At 37.5% G+C, this 15,247-nt stretch overlaps 1 non-coding gene across 1 annotated transcript; it reads right to left on the reverse strand.

Moving 5' to 3' along the window:
• Positions 1–14,605: 14,605 nt before the first annotated feature.
• LOC148570843 (small nucleolar RNA R71) lies at positions 14,606–14,713 on the reverse strand. The gene has a single exon (XR_015908126.1). It is a non-coding gene; the product is annotated as a small nucleolar RNA R71 (small nucleolar RNA).
• Positions 14,714–15,247: the final 534 nt, after the last annotated feature.

The following is a 15,247-nucleotide window of genomic DNA, read 5'->3' on the forward strand; positions in this document are numbered from 1 at the left end:
TTTGAAAAATTTTTGAAAAGAAAACAAAACGAAAAGAAAATTACCTAATCTGAGCAACAAGATGAACCGTCAGTTGTCCAAACTCAAACAATCCCCGGCAACGGCGCCAAAAACTTGGTGCACGAGATTGTGATCTCTAGGCTCGAACAAATCCTGGTAATGGCTCCAAAGCTTGGTGCTCTGATCTTAATTCATGATTGTCAAAACTTCGATACAACTAACCAGCAAGTGCACTGGGTCGTCCAAGTAATACCTTACGTGAGTAAGGGTCGAATCCCACGGAGATTGTTGGTATGAAGCAAGCTATGGTCACCTTGTAAATCTCAGTCAGGCGGATATAAAATAATTATGGAGTTTTCGAATAATAAATAATAGAATAGGGATAGAGATACTTATGTAAATCATTGGTAGAAATTTCAGATAAGCGAACGGAGATGCTTTTCGTTCCTCTGAACCTCTGCTTTCCTGCTATCTTCATCCAATCAGTCTCATTCCTTTCCATGGCTGGCTTTATGTGATACATCACCACTGTCAATGGCTACTTTCGGTCATCTCACGGGAAAATGATCCAATGCCCTGTCACGGCACGGCTAATCGTCTGGAGGCATCACCCTTGCCAATGGCTTCATCTTATCCTCTCAGTGAATAATATGCTCACGCACCCTGTCACGGCACGGCTATTCATCTGTCGGTTCTCGATCATGCTGGAATAGGATTACTATCCTTTTGTGTCTGTTACTAACGCCCTGCAATCGCGAGTTAGGAGCTCGTCACAGTCATTCAATCATTGAATCCTACTTGGAATACCACAGACAAGGTTTAGACTTTTCGGATTCTCTTGAATGCCGCCATCATTCTAGCTTACGCCACGAAGATTCTGGTTAGGAGATCTAAGAGATACTCATTCTAGCTTATTTCATGTAGAACAGAAGTGTTTGTCAGGCACGCGTTCATAAGGGAGAAGGATGATGAGCGTCACACATAATCATCACCTTCATCACGTTCTTTGGTGCGAATGGATATCTTAGAAGTGAAATAAGATGAATTGAATAGAAAACAGAAGTACTTTGCATTAATCTTTGAGGAACAGCAGAGCTCCACACCTTAATCTATGGAGTGCAGAAACTCTACCGTTGAAAATACATAAGTGAAAGGTCCAGGCATGGCCGAGATGGCCAGCCCCCTTGATCTAAGAACAATGCATTCAAAGATGATCCTAAGATCCTAAGATGATCAAAAGATGCCTAATACAATAGTAAAAGGTCCTATTTATAATAAACTAGCTACTAGGGTTTACATGAGTAAGTAATTGATGCATAAATCTACTTCCGGGGCCCACTTGGTGTGTGTTTGGGCTGAGCCTGAGTGTTGCACGTGCAGAGGCCATTTGTGGAGTTGAACGCCAGTTTCTGTGCCAGTTTGGGCGTTCAACTTTGGTTTTGGATCCTTTTCTGGCGCTGGACGCCAGATTTGGGCAGAAGGCTGGCGTTGAACGCCAGTTTACGTCGTCAATTCGTGGCCAAAGTATGGACTATTATATATTTCTGGAAAGCCCTGGATGTCTACTTTCCAACGCAATTGGAAGCGCGCCAATTCGAGTTCTGTAGCTCCAGAAAATTCACTTTGAGTGCAGGGAGGTCAGAATCCAACAGCATCAGAAGTCCTTTTTCAACCTCTGAATCTGATTTTTGCTCAAGTCCCTCAATTTCAGCCAGAAAATACCTGAAATTACAGAAAAACACACAAACTCATAGTAAAGTCCAGAAATGTGAATTTAACATAAAAACTAATGAAAACATCCCTAAAAGTAACTGGATCCTACTAAAAACATACTAAAAACAATGTCAAAAAGTGTATAAATTATCCGCTCATCAGAGGTTGTTGCCAAGAGGATTGATCATATGCATATGGCTCCTCCCACCTTTGGTTGTCCCATCCTTGATACACATCCTCATTGAAGCTCTCATTTCCTACAACATAGTTGTAATCACACTCATAGCCAAAGTGAGAATTCATAGTGAAAAAAACAAAGTGAATCTAACAAAAACTTGAAACAAGCAAAATAGAAATCTATTCACACTATTCACATATATACAATAACCAATAACATAACACCATTGCAATTACCCGGCAACGGCGCCATTTTTTATGAATGGACTCTTGATGGTATAGAATTCCACAAATGAATTCTCGTTACAAGTATAGTTTCTAAACTAACATTAATCCTTTCATACAAAAGATTGTTTGTCACAAGTACAAACCCCTAAATTTATAAACCGAAGTATTGAACCTCGGGTTGTACTCCCTAGGAATTACAATAAAGTGTTCTTGTTATTGGTTATGGAGTATGTTTGGGGTTTTTGAGATTTTAGACAAGAAATATAAATAGCAAAGAAAATAAATTAACAACTAACAAAGCTCTTGGCTAGATATGAGAACTAGAAGTCCTATCCTAGTTATCCTCCTCAATTGTGACCACAAATTGTCCATTGCTACCACTTAGTTAACCTCTAACCATGGAGGAAAGTCAAGTGGATGAATCAACTTGATTCCACAAGTCCTAGCCAACTCCCAAGAGAAAGACTAGCTATAGTGGTATCCAAATCAATTAGCAACTTCTAATTGTCAATCAACAAAAGAATTAGATAATTCAAGAATCACTAATTACTCCACCTAGGCCAAGAGGAACAAAATCTACACTAAAATCCAACCAAGCATTTCATCAAACACTTGGAAGGCACTAAAGAAAAGCATAGTAAATGGATAACAACAATAAAATCTAACAACAATTATTGTAAGAAATCAATAACAACAATCAAAAGGAACACAATTATTATGAATTACCTCTAATTGAATTGAAAGAGAAGAGAAGGAACAAAAGTAGATCTACAACAAAGCATGGAAACAAAATAGAAGAGATTACAACAAAAGAATAAAGGAAGATGAATGTAACAACAAGAATTGAGAATCAAAAGTAGAAGAAGGCATGAATTTAAACCTAGATCTAAGAACTAAACCTAATCCTAATCTTAATTCTAGAGAGAAGTGAGAGCTTCTCTCTCTAAAACTAACTAAGACTAATCCTAATGTGTGTAAATGATGATACGTGTCGATTCTCTTCAATCCTTGGTCCTTTAAATTCATTTTGGCGCCAAAGTTGATTGCAAATTCGGCCCGACAGCTCTCAGAAATCGCTGGGCCCATTTTCTATTAAAAAATCACGTGTGCTCACCGACGCATACGCGTACATTGTGCATGCGCGTCCCTCGCGTTTTCGCGATCCACGCGTGCGCGTACAGTGCACGTGCACGTGGATGAAGATATCCAAATCTTTGGCTTTTTCATGTGTTCTCCACTTTGCATGCTTTCCTCTTCACTCCTTTGATTCAATCCTAGCCTTTTCAACCTAAAATCACTTAACAAACAAATCAAGGCATCTAGTGGAATTAAGGGTGAATTGAATTTAGCTAATTAAGGACCTAGAAAGCATGTTTTCACACTTAAGCACAAATTGGGAGACAATTATGAAACCATACTATTTCATTGAATAAGTGTCGGTAAAAGGTGATAAAATTCCCTAAAATCAATACAAGATAAACCCTAAATATGGGGTTTATCACTGCCCCGAAGATAGGCGACGCGCACGCGGACGCGTGACCTGGAAAAAATTCAATCCGTGCGAACGCGTGGACGACGCTCCCGCATGACAGTGCTGCGACCTGTACGTACCAGAAATTGCTGGGAGCAATTTTTGGGCTGTTTTTGACCCAGTTTTTGGCCCAGAAAACACATATTGGAGGCTATAAAGTGAGGGAATCCATTCATTCAACAATTAACACAACATTCATTATTCACAATTTTAGGTTTTAGATATAGTTTTAGAGAGATAGAGAGGCTCTCTCCTCTCTCTTAGGATTTAGGATTAGGATTTCTCTTAATTTTAGGATTGCTTCTTCATTTCAGGTTCAATATTCCTTTAATTTATGTTTCTCTTCTACTTTTAATTATTCTAATGCTTTTACTTCTTAATTACTTATGTTGCCAAATTGGCTTATGAACTTTTCATATTAAGATTTGAATGTTCTATTTAATATAATTTGAAGTATTTCAAATATAAGATTGCTTTATTAATGCTTTTAGTTTAATTTAAGATTTATTTTCCCCTTTTGGCTTTGTTAAGTAATTGGTAACACTTAAGTTATCAAACTCAACAGTAGATTGAAAATTGGAATTGCTGATTGATTTGGATCCCTCTAAAGCTAGTCTTTCCATAGGAGTTGACTAGGACTTAAGGAATCAAATTTATTAGTCCATTTGACTTTCCTTTATTTAGTAAGGGTTAATTAAGTGGGAGCACTAAACAATTCTCATCCCACCTTATAAGGATAACTAGGATGGAATTTCCAGTTCTCATACCTTGCCAAGAGTTTTTCTAATTATTAATTTATTTTTCTTGCCATTTAAAATTACTTGTTCCCTATTTCAAACAAACCCAAAATTATATATTTTTCCATAACCAATAATAAACACACCTCCCTGCAATTCCTTGAGAGACGACCTGAGGTTTAAATACTTCGGTTATAAATTTTATTGGATTTTGTTACTTGTGACAACCAAAGTTTTTGTACGAAAGGATTCTCTGTTGGTTTAGAAACTAAACTTACAACGCGATCACTTTTATGAAATTCTTTAATGATAGAAAATCCGATCGTCAAAATAGCGCCGTTGCCGAGGAATTGCAAACATGTGCCTTATTATTGCTTATTGTAAATATTTTATTTTCCTTGCTTATTTGTTTTTCTTTTTGTTTTTAATTTTTATTAGCTACTATGAGTTCTCACCCCCGTCGCTTTGAGTTTGGTTCTAATGTTGTTGAAAGGAATGGAAGCTATAACAGGAACATGCATCAAGGTCGAAACAATCAAAGATGGAAGGAGCTACGAGGATCTGATCAACCCTTTCGGCAACAACACCTTCCAAGATACCATGGACAACGACCATCCTACAATGCATGCCAAGACAATAGTTATGGTGGACCCTTTCGTGACAAACCACCTCCACCAAATTACTATGGTCAAGAGCCATTCCAGGGAGTGTACCAAGATGATGAATATGGTGGACCCCCTTGTAGTTACCAACAAGCCCCACCATATGCTTATGAACCTCCTCCCCAACATACCTTTGAACCACCAAACTCACAAGCCCCTTTACACCATTCACCTCCATATGACCCCAACCCTTACCCACCCCAATTCCAATCAAATTACTCTCATGAGCCACCACCTCAATATTCACCATCTCCATGCCCTTACCAAGGAGAACCACCTTCCTACTATGCACCCTTTCTCTAAAATAATGAACCCTCATATCCACCCCAACCTCCACTGGTTGACAACACCATTGGTGTTATTCACCAAGGGCAAACAGAGCTTCATACCACACTTGCCTCTATTACTAGTCTCACCTCTACTCTTCAAGCACTTATATCCCGCATGGACTAACCCTCTACCTCCAATATTCAACCCTCAAGCTTTAGTGCACTTCCTTTTCAACCACATAATAATCTTTCCATCCCATCACCACCCTCCATGGAAGAGCACCCACATCCATCAATCCAAGAGCAAGATGATCCCAGCTATGCTGTTGACAAGGAACAAGAGAAAAGGGATCATCTTCACAAATCCATACTTCATAAGAGGCTAGAGGAGGCCCTACAGATGAAGGTAGTAGAGACCCTTAGAGTTGAAGAAGCAGTGGAAGAATTAGTGAAGGAAGACATCAAGGAGGAGTCTGATTTTGTCTTAGAGCAAGAGGAGGCCCAAAATGTGGAGATAGGAGAGACCCTTGCAGATGAAGGAGTAGTTGAAGGGAGTTGTCATGAAAAGGAAATCATCAAGAAGGAGTACCATTTTATACTAAAACAACTGGACAAAGCAGAAAGTCCAGTCATAGAGCCTCCTTCCAAGATGTTTGATGTTGATGTTGAGGAAGGTGTACAACCTCCAAGGCATATCATGGTTGAAGACTTTGTAGAGGTTGATCAAGAGATGGAGATTAAAGAAGAGGAAGCACAACCTTCCATGCCCTTAGTAAGCCATAAAGAAGAGTTTGATTTGGAAGAAAGCCACCAAGAAGAAGAGGTTGGAATTGAAGAAGCTCGCAAAGAGGTGGAAGTTGCCAAAGGAGAGCACAAGGGAATGGAGCTTGAAATCACCTTGCCAAAGCAGTTGGAGACCTCTCCCCCAAAGCCATTACCATCTAATACAACATTCAGGTAGGTAAAATTCTTATCCTTGACCTTTACTTTCCCACTTGAATATGGTTTACTTGAGACAGATGATCAGCTTAGAGCTCTTTGTGGCTTTAAGAGTAAGAGGGAGATGGTTAGTGGTTGGCAACACAATCCTAGGTTCATTGTGGTTAGGAGCTCAAAATCTAAATGCAAGGGTTGGTGTAGAGCTCGAATGAATAGGTCTAGGAAGTTGTTTGGCCGCTTTAGTAAGAATTCAGATTGCTTGCCACCCGGTTGGAACAAAGATGGTCGACAAGAAGATGGGTGCAAAAGCAAGGTTTGGGACCCCGGAATTCATTCCAACAATCAACACTCTTGGGACCTTGTCACTTGCTTTAACTTACTTGAAGGATTTATGCAACTAGTATGGGATCCCGAAGGCCATTGGAATAACAAACATGGGTGGGGATTCCTGGATGAGTTCAAGCACAAGCCACCATAACAGGGAGCTCATCAAATGTCCAACTTAAGGACTTTAACTAAAAGTGCTAGGTGGGAGATAACCCACCATGGTATAATCCTTCCTTTTATTCCTAGTTTATTTTATTTTAATTTTATTAGTGTCATTCATAATGTTTGCATTAGCATTTACATACTGCATTCTACATTTTGCAAAATCAAACAAAAAAAAAAGAGAGCACGCGACGCACAAGCGTCACTAACGCGCTCGCATCATACGTGCATTCGGAAGAAAAGAGAATTGAACAGAAAGTCATGCGGGAGCGTGGCTGGAGGCGTGCCTTAGGTACAAATGTGTTCACGTGAACGCGTCCCTGGCGCGTCCGCGTCGTTTGCGAAACCTGCCCTCCACGCGTGCGCGTCACCCATGCGCACGCGTGACCCTGCAAAATCGACGTAAATGGGTGTATGGCAGCAAGTTATGATGGAGTGAGGCTGGAATGATGCTGAAAACACAAGCCCTACCACACGAACGCGTGCCTCACGCGGCCACGTCGTTTTACAAAATCAGGCCATTCACGCGTGCGCGTCACCCACGCGCACGCGTCACCCAAATTTTTAGCAAAATGAGTATCAAACAGAGAGTTGTGCGTACGCGAGGCCGCACTCGCACCAATTGCACAAATCAGGTCACGCATGCGTGTGACCCACGCGTCCGCGTCACCTGAACTTATCACCCTCCACGCGATCGCGTGCCCCACGCGATCGCGTGCCCCACGCGTCTGCGTCACATGCGACGCACAACTTATCCAGATCAGCGCCAGATATCTTATCTTTTCTTCCCCAAATCCAAATCTTTTCTTATCCCTTCTTATTTCATTCTTCTCCTTTCTTCCTTCTTTATTCTTTCTCACTTTTTACTTTCTCCTATTTTTCACATCCATTATCAAGGTTCTTTTCTTTTCTTCTTCCCTCTTTACTTTTCCATTAATATTTTTTTATGCTTTCTTCTCTTTTTCTTTTTTACTTTCATTATATATGTTTTTCTTTTTCTTTCTTTTTCTTTTTATTCTTTTCATTGGTGTTAGAAATTTAATGACATGATTATTTTCTTCTACATCTTGCTTGTGAAATATTAAAGAATTGTTTGACAATTAAATATTACTTCTTAAAGGGTTGCTTGCATATTCAATTTAATATTTTCAATAACATATTTACCATGCATGCTAAGTGTTTGTGAAAAAGCCCGTATGGCATCATGCATTACTTTTATGTCATTCTACTACTCTAATGCCTGTTTTTCATAAAATCCCTTTTCATATTTTATTATTTAAATATAATTGTCAATACAAAGAGATTGTTAGTTTAAGAGACTTGATAATCAAATTGGACATTTAATATTTGATCTATGCTACTCATGCCTTTGCTAGCATGCCAATAAACATCTTGCATCTAATTGCCATAACATGCACTTGCTATATTTCCATTGATGAACTTTTCACATGTAGTCATGACCATGTGTTAACGACATCCTTCTTTACCGTGCATTGATTATCACCTATACCATCCTCTTTCTTGCTCAAACCCTTAGTTTTACATGTACTTACTTTTTTCCCTTTCAGGATGGCCACCAAGAAGGGTAAAGAGAAAGCTACTCCCAATCCACCGGCAAGAAAAGGAACAAAAAGAGCACTAGCTGCGGAGCCACCCGTCCACTTGTACATCTCTGCATGCACTGAGGACGGTGTAATCTTTAAGTGTGGGGAGGTCGATACCGACTTCCGTGGGTTAGTTACCTTCTTTTCAACACCAATGTTTTATTTTCTTTGTTTGTTCAGTGTTACATTTGCATGGTTGATTGCATATTTGTTTGATTTTGTGCATATTTTACCACCACTTGGTTAAAGTGATATTTTCTTTTTCAAGAAACTTTTTATAACATTTCACTAATTTGAATTAAAATTTTTATTGAACTTGTTTGAAGAAATATTATACTGGAACATGGTTTTGAGCTCGAACACACAAAACCAGTGAGATTTTGAGCCTATTTGATTGGTTGCATTTTATCAACCAATATTTTATTTTTTTGGTGTGTGTTTTTCTCTCTATAATTGTGATCTTTGTCTTGCTTAATTCTATATTCCCATTATTTGATGTATGCATGCACTTATATGATTGAGGCCTTTGTTTTACTAAGCTTACATACCCATATGGCCTTACCTTTCATTATCCTTTGCAAACCAATTTGAGCCTATTATACCCCTTTGTTCTTTACTTTAGCACATCATTAACTCTAAGCGGAAAACAATAATGTCCTTAATTTGAATCCTTGGTTAGCTTAGACTAGTGAGAGTGCTTATGATTTAAGTGTGGGAAAATTGGATTTGGAAATATTTGGTTTGAGAATTGGGTGTTGTGTATTCTTGAGAAAATATGAACAAGAATGTTAAGAACATGTTTATGCATTCAATACCTTAATCATATGCATTGAAAATAATAATAATAATAATAATAATAATAATAAAAATAATAATAAAAAAATTAGTAAGAAAAGAAAAATAAAAAAAAAAGAGAAAGAGAGAGAAAAAGAAAAGAAAAAGAGCAAATAAGTAAAAGGGGACAAAATGCCCCAAAGTAAATGGTGAAAGAAATACATATGAGTTGTACTCAAATTCGGATGCATGAATATGTGGAAAACATGGTTAATAGATAGTTAGGTTTTGTATTTTGATTACATGGATTGTCTTAAGTTAGGTGGGAAAAGTTTAAGTTAATTAAGGATTCAGATTTTAGTCCATTTGGCCAAATACAATCTTACCTTGACCCTAACCCCATTACAACCCTTAAAAGACCTCTTGATATGTGTATTTTTGCATCAAATTTGTGTTGATTGGTAGAAGAAAAGTAAGCCTTAGAAAGAAAGGTTAGTAGAGAATTGAGAGAATTGAACCTTAAATACATGAGTGATTAGAGTGTATACACTTCCAGTGAGGATTCGATGCTCGATTCTTTGTTCCTGGCTTTCATGAGCTATCTTCTTCTTGCAAGGCTATTTGTACTTCATTTTTATGATTTGAATTAGTGAAATCCAGTTCATGTATGTTCTTGGAAGATTTATTTACTTTTAACCAAGTAGGTAGAAACATTCTGCATATAGTTGCATTCATATAGATAGGTTGCATTTCATACTTTCTACCATTCCTCTTCACTCTTATAGATTCTCTTAAGCTTAGCATGAGGACATGCTAATGTTTAACTGTGGGGAGGTTGATAAACTGCTATTTTACAATTTATCTTGTGCTCAATTGAGTGGATTTTATCAATCTTTCATACACTTGTTCATACAAAATGCATGGCTTTACATTCTCCTTCTTGATTTTGTGCTATGATTGAAAACATGCTTTTTTGGCCTTATATTTGATAATATTAATCCTCTCTTATTACCATTAGATGCCGTGATATATGCGTTAAGTGATTACAGGGAATACAGGGCAAGAATGGCTTAGAGGATGGAAAGGAAGCATGCAAAAGTGGAAGGAATACAAGAAGTTGAAGAAATTGCTAACCTGTCTAGCCTGACCTCTTGGTACTAAATCGACCATAACTTGAGCTACAGAGGTCCAAATGACACGGTTTTAGTTGCGTTAGAAAGCTAACATCTGGGACTTCGCAACGATATATAATTTTCTATAGCTGCTTAATGAGCGGATAAGTTATATGCTTTTTGGCATTGTTTTTAGTATGTTTTTAGTAGGATCTAGTTACTTTTAGGGACGTTTTCATTAGTTTTTATGTTAAATTCACATTTCTGGACTTTACTATGAGTTTGTGTGTTTTTCTGTGATTTCAGGTATTTTCTGGCTGAAATTGAGGGACTTGAGCAAAAATCAGATTCAGAGGTTGAAGAAGGACTGCTGATGCTGTTGGATTCTGACCTCCCTGCACTCAAAGTGGATTTTCTGGAGCTACAGAACTCGAAATGGTGCGCTTCCAATTGTGTTGAAAAGTAAACATCCAGGGCTTTCCAGAAATATATAATAGTCCATACTTTGGCCAAGAATAGATGATGTAAACTGGCGTTCAACGCCAGCTTTCTGCCCAAATCTGGCGTCCAGCGCCAGAAAACGATCCAAAACCAGAGTTGAACGCCCAAACTGGCACAAATACTGGCGTTCAACTCCACAAATGGCCTCTGCACGTGAAAAGCTAAAGCTCAGCCCAAGCACACACCAAGTGGGCCCCGGAAGTAGATTTATGCATCAATTACTTACTCATGTAAACCCTAGTAGCTAGTTTATTATAAATAGGACATTTTACTAGTCTTTTTGACAATCTTTGATCAGTTGTATGCTATCTTAGATCACATTTGAGGGCTGGCCATTCGGCCACGCCTGGACCTTTCACTTATGTATTTTCAACGGTAGAGTTTTCCACACTCCATAGATTAAGCTGTGGAGCTCTGCTGTTCCTCAAAGATTAATGCAAAGTACTACTGTCTTCTATTCAATTCATCTTATTTCGCTTCTAAGATATCCATTCGCACCCAAGAACGTGATGAAGGTGATGATTATGTGTGACGCTCATCACCATTCTCCCCTATGAACACGTTCCTGACAAACACTTCCGTTCTACATGAAATAAGCTAGAAGGAATATCTCTTAGATCTCTTAATCGGAATCTTCGTGGCGTAAGCTAGAATGATGGCGGCATTCAAGAGAATCCGGAAAGTCTAAACCTTGTCTGTGGTATTCCGAGTAGGATTCAATGATTGAATGACTGTGACGAGCTTCAAACTCGCGATTGCTGGGCGTTAGTGACAGACGCAAAAGGAGGGTGAATCCTATTCCAGCATGATCGAGAACCGACAGATGATTAGCCGTGCTGTGACAGAGCATCTGAGCATATTTTTCACTGAGAGGAGGGGATGTAGCCACTTACAACAGTGATGCCCTTGCATAAAGCCAGCCATGGAAAGGAGTAAGATTGACTGGATGAAGATAGTAGGAAAGCAGAGGTTCAGAGGAACGAAAGCATCTCCATTCACTTATCTGAAATTCTCACCAATGAATTACATAAGTATTTCTATCCCTATTCTATTAATTATTATTCGAAAACACCATTATCAATTTATATCTGCCTAACTGAGATTTGCAAGGTGACCATAGCTTGCTTCATACCAACAATCTCCGTGCGATTCGACCCTTACTCACGTAAGGTATTACTTGGACGACCCAGTGCACTTGCTGGTCAGTTACACAGAGTTGTGAACCGTGGTCTTGGCATCATGTTTTTGGCGCCATTACCAAGGAAAGAAAGAGCGATGAATTTTACATACTTAAAGTGTAATCACGATTCCGCGTACCAAGTTTTTGGCACCGTTGCCGGGGAAAGAAAGAGCCGTAAATTTTACATAATCAAAGTGTAATCACGATTGCGCGTACCAAGTTGCTCACGTTGCCAGGGATTGTTTGAGCCTGGACATCACAATTTCGTGCACCAAGTTTTTGGCGCCGTTACCGGGGATTGTTCGAGTTTGGACAACTGACGGTTCATCTTGTTGCTCAGATTAGGTAATTTTCTTTTTATTTTATTTTCAAAAATTTTTCAAAAGTATTTCTAAAATTTTCTCATCTGTTTTTGAAAAAAAAATGTTTTCAAAAATTTTATTCAAAATTTTTAAGAATGAATTCTAGTGTTTCATGAGCATGTGAAGCCTGGCTGGCTGTAAAGCCATGTCTAAATTCTTTTGGACTGAGGCAGCAATTTGTTATCAAGAGCAATATAATCTAATGTTAAATGCTGAAGCTTGGCTGGCCATTGGCCATGTCTAGTGTTTTGGACTGGAGCTTTCATTGAAAGCTTGGCTGGCTAGTGAGCCATGTCTAATTCCTGGACTGAAGCTTTAGACTAAGAATGCAAGATTCCTGGAATTCATGTTAAAAATTTTGGAATCCTTATTTTTTATTTTTCATATAATTTTCGAAAAAAAAATCCAAAAAAATTAGAAAATCATAAAAATCAAAAATATTTTTCTGTTTCTTGTTTGAGTCTTGAGTCATGTTATAAGTTTAGTGTCAATTGCATGTGCATCTTGCATTTTTCGAAAATTCTCATGCATTCATGGTGTTCTTCATGATCTTCAAGATGTTCTTGGTAAGTCTTCTTGTTTGATCTTGATGATTCTTTTTTTTGTGTTGTTTAGTGTTTTTCATATGCATTCTTGAATTCTTAGTGTCTAAGCATTAAAGAATTCTAAGTTTGGTGTCTTGCATATTTTCTTTGCATTAAAAATTTTTCAAAATTGTGTCTATGATGTTCATCTTGGCATTCACGGTGTTCTTGGTGTTCATCTTGACGTTCATAGCATTCTTGCATACATTCATTGTTTTGATCTAAAAATTTCATGCATTGCATTATTTTACTTGTTTTTCTCTCTCATCATAAAAATTCAAAAAAATCAAAAAAATATCTTTCCCTTTTTCTCTCATCAAATTCGAAAATTTGGATTGACTTTTTCAAAAAAATTTTTAAATCAAATTGGTTCTCATGAGTCAAATCAAATTTTCAATTTGAAAATCTTATCTTTTTCAAAATCTTTTTCAAAAATCAAATCTTTTTCAAAATTCTTAGTTATTTTCGAAAATTCCAAAAATATTTTTCAAAAATCTTTTTCTTATTTTTATACCAAATTTTCGAAAATAACAATAACAATTAATGTTTTGATTCAAAAATTTCAAGTTTGTTACTTGCTTGTTAAGAAAGATTCAAACTTTGAGTTCTAGAATCATATCTTGTGATTTCTTATGAATCAAGTCATTAATTGTGATTTTAAAAATCAAATCTTTTTTTTCAAAAACTAAATTCTATCATATCTTTTCAAAAGTATCTTCTCATCTTATCTTTTTCAAAAATTTGATTTCTAACTTCCTAACTTCTTATCTTTTAAAAATTTGTTTCAACTAACTAACTAACTTTTTGTTTGTTTCTTATCTTTTTCAATACTACCTAACTAACTCTCTCTCTCTAATTTTCGAAAATATCTCCCCCCTTTTTCAAAATTTCTTTTTAATTTATTAATTATTTTAATTTTTAAATCTTAATTTTCGAAAATTACTAACATCTTTCAAAAACTATTTTCAAAAATCACTAACTCTTTTTCAAAAATTATTTTCGAAAATTCCTTCTCTCTCATCTTATTCTATTTATTTATTCATTTACTAACATCTCATCTCACATCTCAACCCTCCTCACAGTTGTGTTTCTTCCATTATATTACATTCTTTGTCTCCCCCTCTTCTTCTACTCACACAAGGACCTTTATACTGTGGTAAAGAGGATCCCTGTTATTATTATTTTTTTCTGTGCCCTCTTCTTTGTCATATGAGCAGGAGCAAGGACAAGAACATTCTTGTTGAAGCAGATCCAGAACCTGAAAGGACTCTGAAGAGAAAATTAAGAGAAGCTAAAATACAACAATCCAGAGATAACCTTTCAGAAATTTTCGAACAGGAAGAGGAGATGGCAGCCGAAAATAATAATAATGTAAGGAAGATGCTTGGTGACTTTACTGCACCTAATTCCAATTTACATGGAAGAAGCATCTCCATTCCTGCCATTGGAGCAAACAACTTTGAGCTGAAACCTCAATTAGTTTCTCTGATGCAGCAGAACTGCAAGTTTCATGGACTTCCATCTGAAGATCCTTTTCAGTTCTTAACTGAATTCTTGCAGATATGTGATACTATTAAGACTAATGGAGTAGATCCTGAAGTCTACAGGCTCATGCTTTTCCCTTTCGCTGTAAGAGACAGAGCTAGATTATGGTTGGATTCTCAACCCAAAGACAGCCTGAACTCTTGGGATAAGCTGGTCACGGCTTTCTTAGCCAAGTACTTTCCTCCTCAAAAGTTAAGCAAGCTTAGAGCTGATGTTCAAACCTTCAGACAGAAAGAAGGTGAATCCCTCTATGAAGCTTGGGAAAGATACAAACAGTTGACCAAAAAGTGTCCTTCTGACATGCTTTCAGAATGGACCATCCTGGATATATTCTATGATGGTTTATCTGAGCTATCAAAGATGTCACTGGACACTTCTGCAGGTGGATCCATTTACCTAAAGAAAACGCCTGCAGAAGCTCAAGAACTCATTGACATGGTTGCTAATAACCAGTTCATGTACACTTCTGAAAGGAATCCTGTGAGTAATGGGACGCCTATGAAGAAGGGAGTTCTTGAAGTTGATACTCTGAATGCCATATTGGCTCAGAATAAAATATTGACTCAGCAAGTCAATATGATCTCTCAGAGTCTGCATGGAATGCAAGCTGCATCCAACAGTACTCAAGAGGCTTCTTATGAAGAAGAAGCTTATGATCCTGAGAACCCTGCAATAGCAGAGGTGAATTACTTAGGTGAACCTTATGGAAACACCTATAACTCATCATGGAGAAATCATCCAAATTTCTCATGGAAGGATCAAAAGCCTCAACAAGGCTTTAATAATGGTGGAAGAAACAGGTTTAACACTAATAAACCTTTTCCATCATCCACTCAGCAA

Source organism: Arachis ipaensis, chromosome B3 (assembly GCF_059453495.1).
Source record: "Arachis ipaensis isolate K30076 ecotype BB chromosome B3, ASM5945349v1, whole genome shotgun sequence".
NCBI classification, from domain to species: Eukaryota; Viridiplantae; Streptophyta; class Magnoliopsida; order Fabales; family Fabaceae; genus Arachis; species Arachis ipaensis.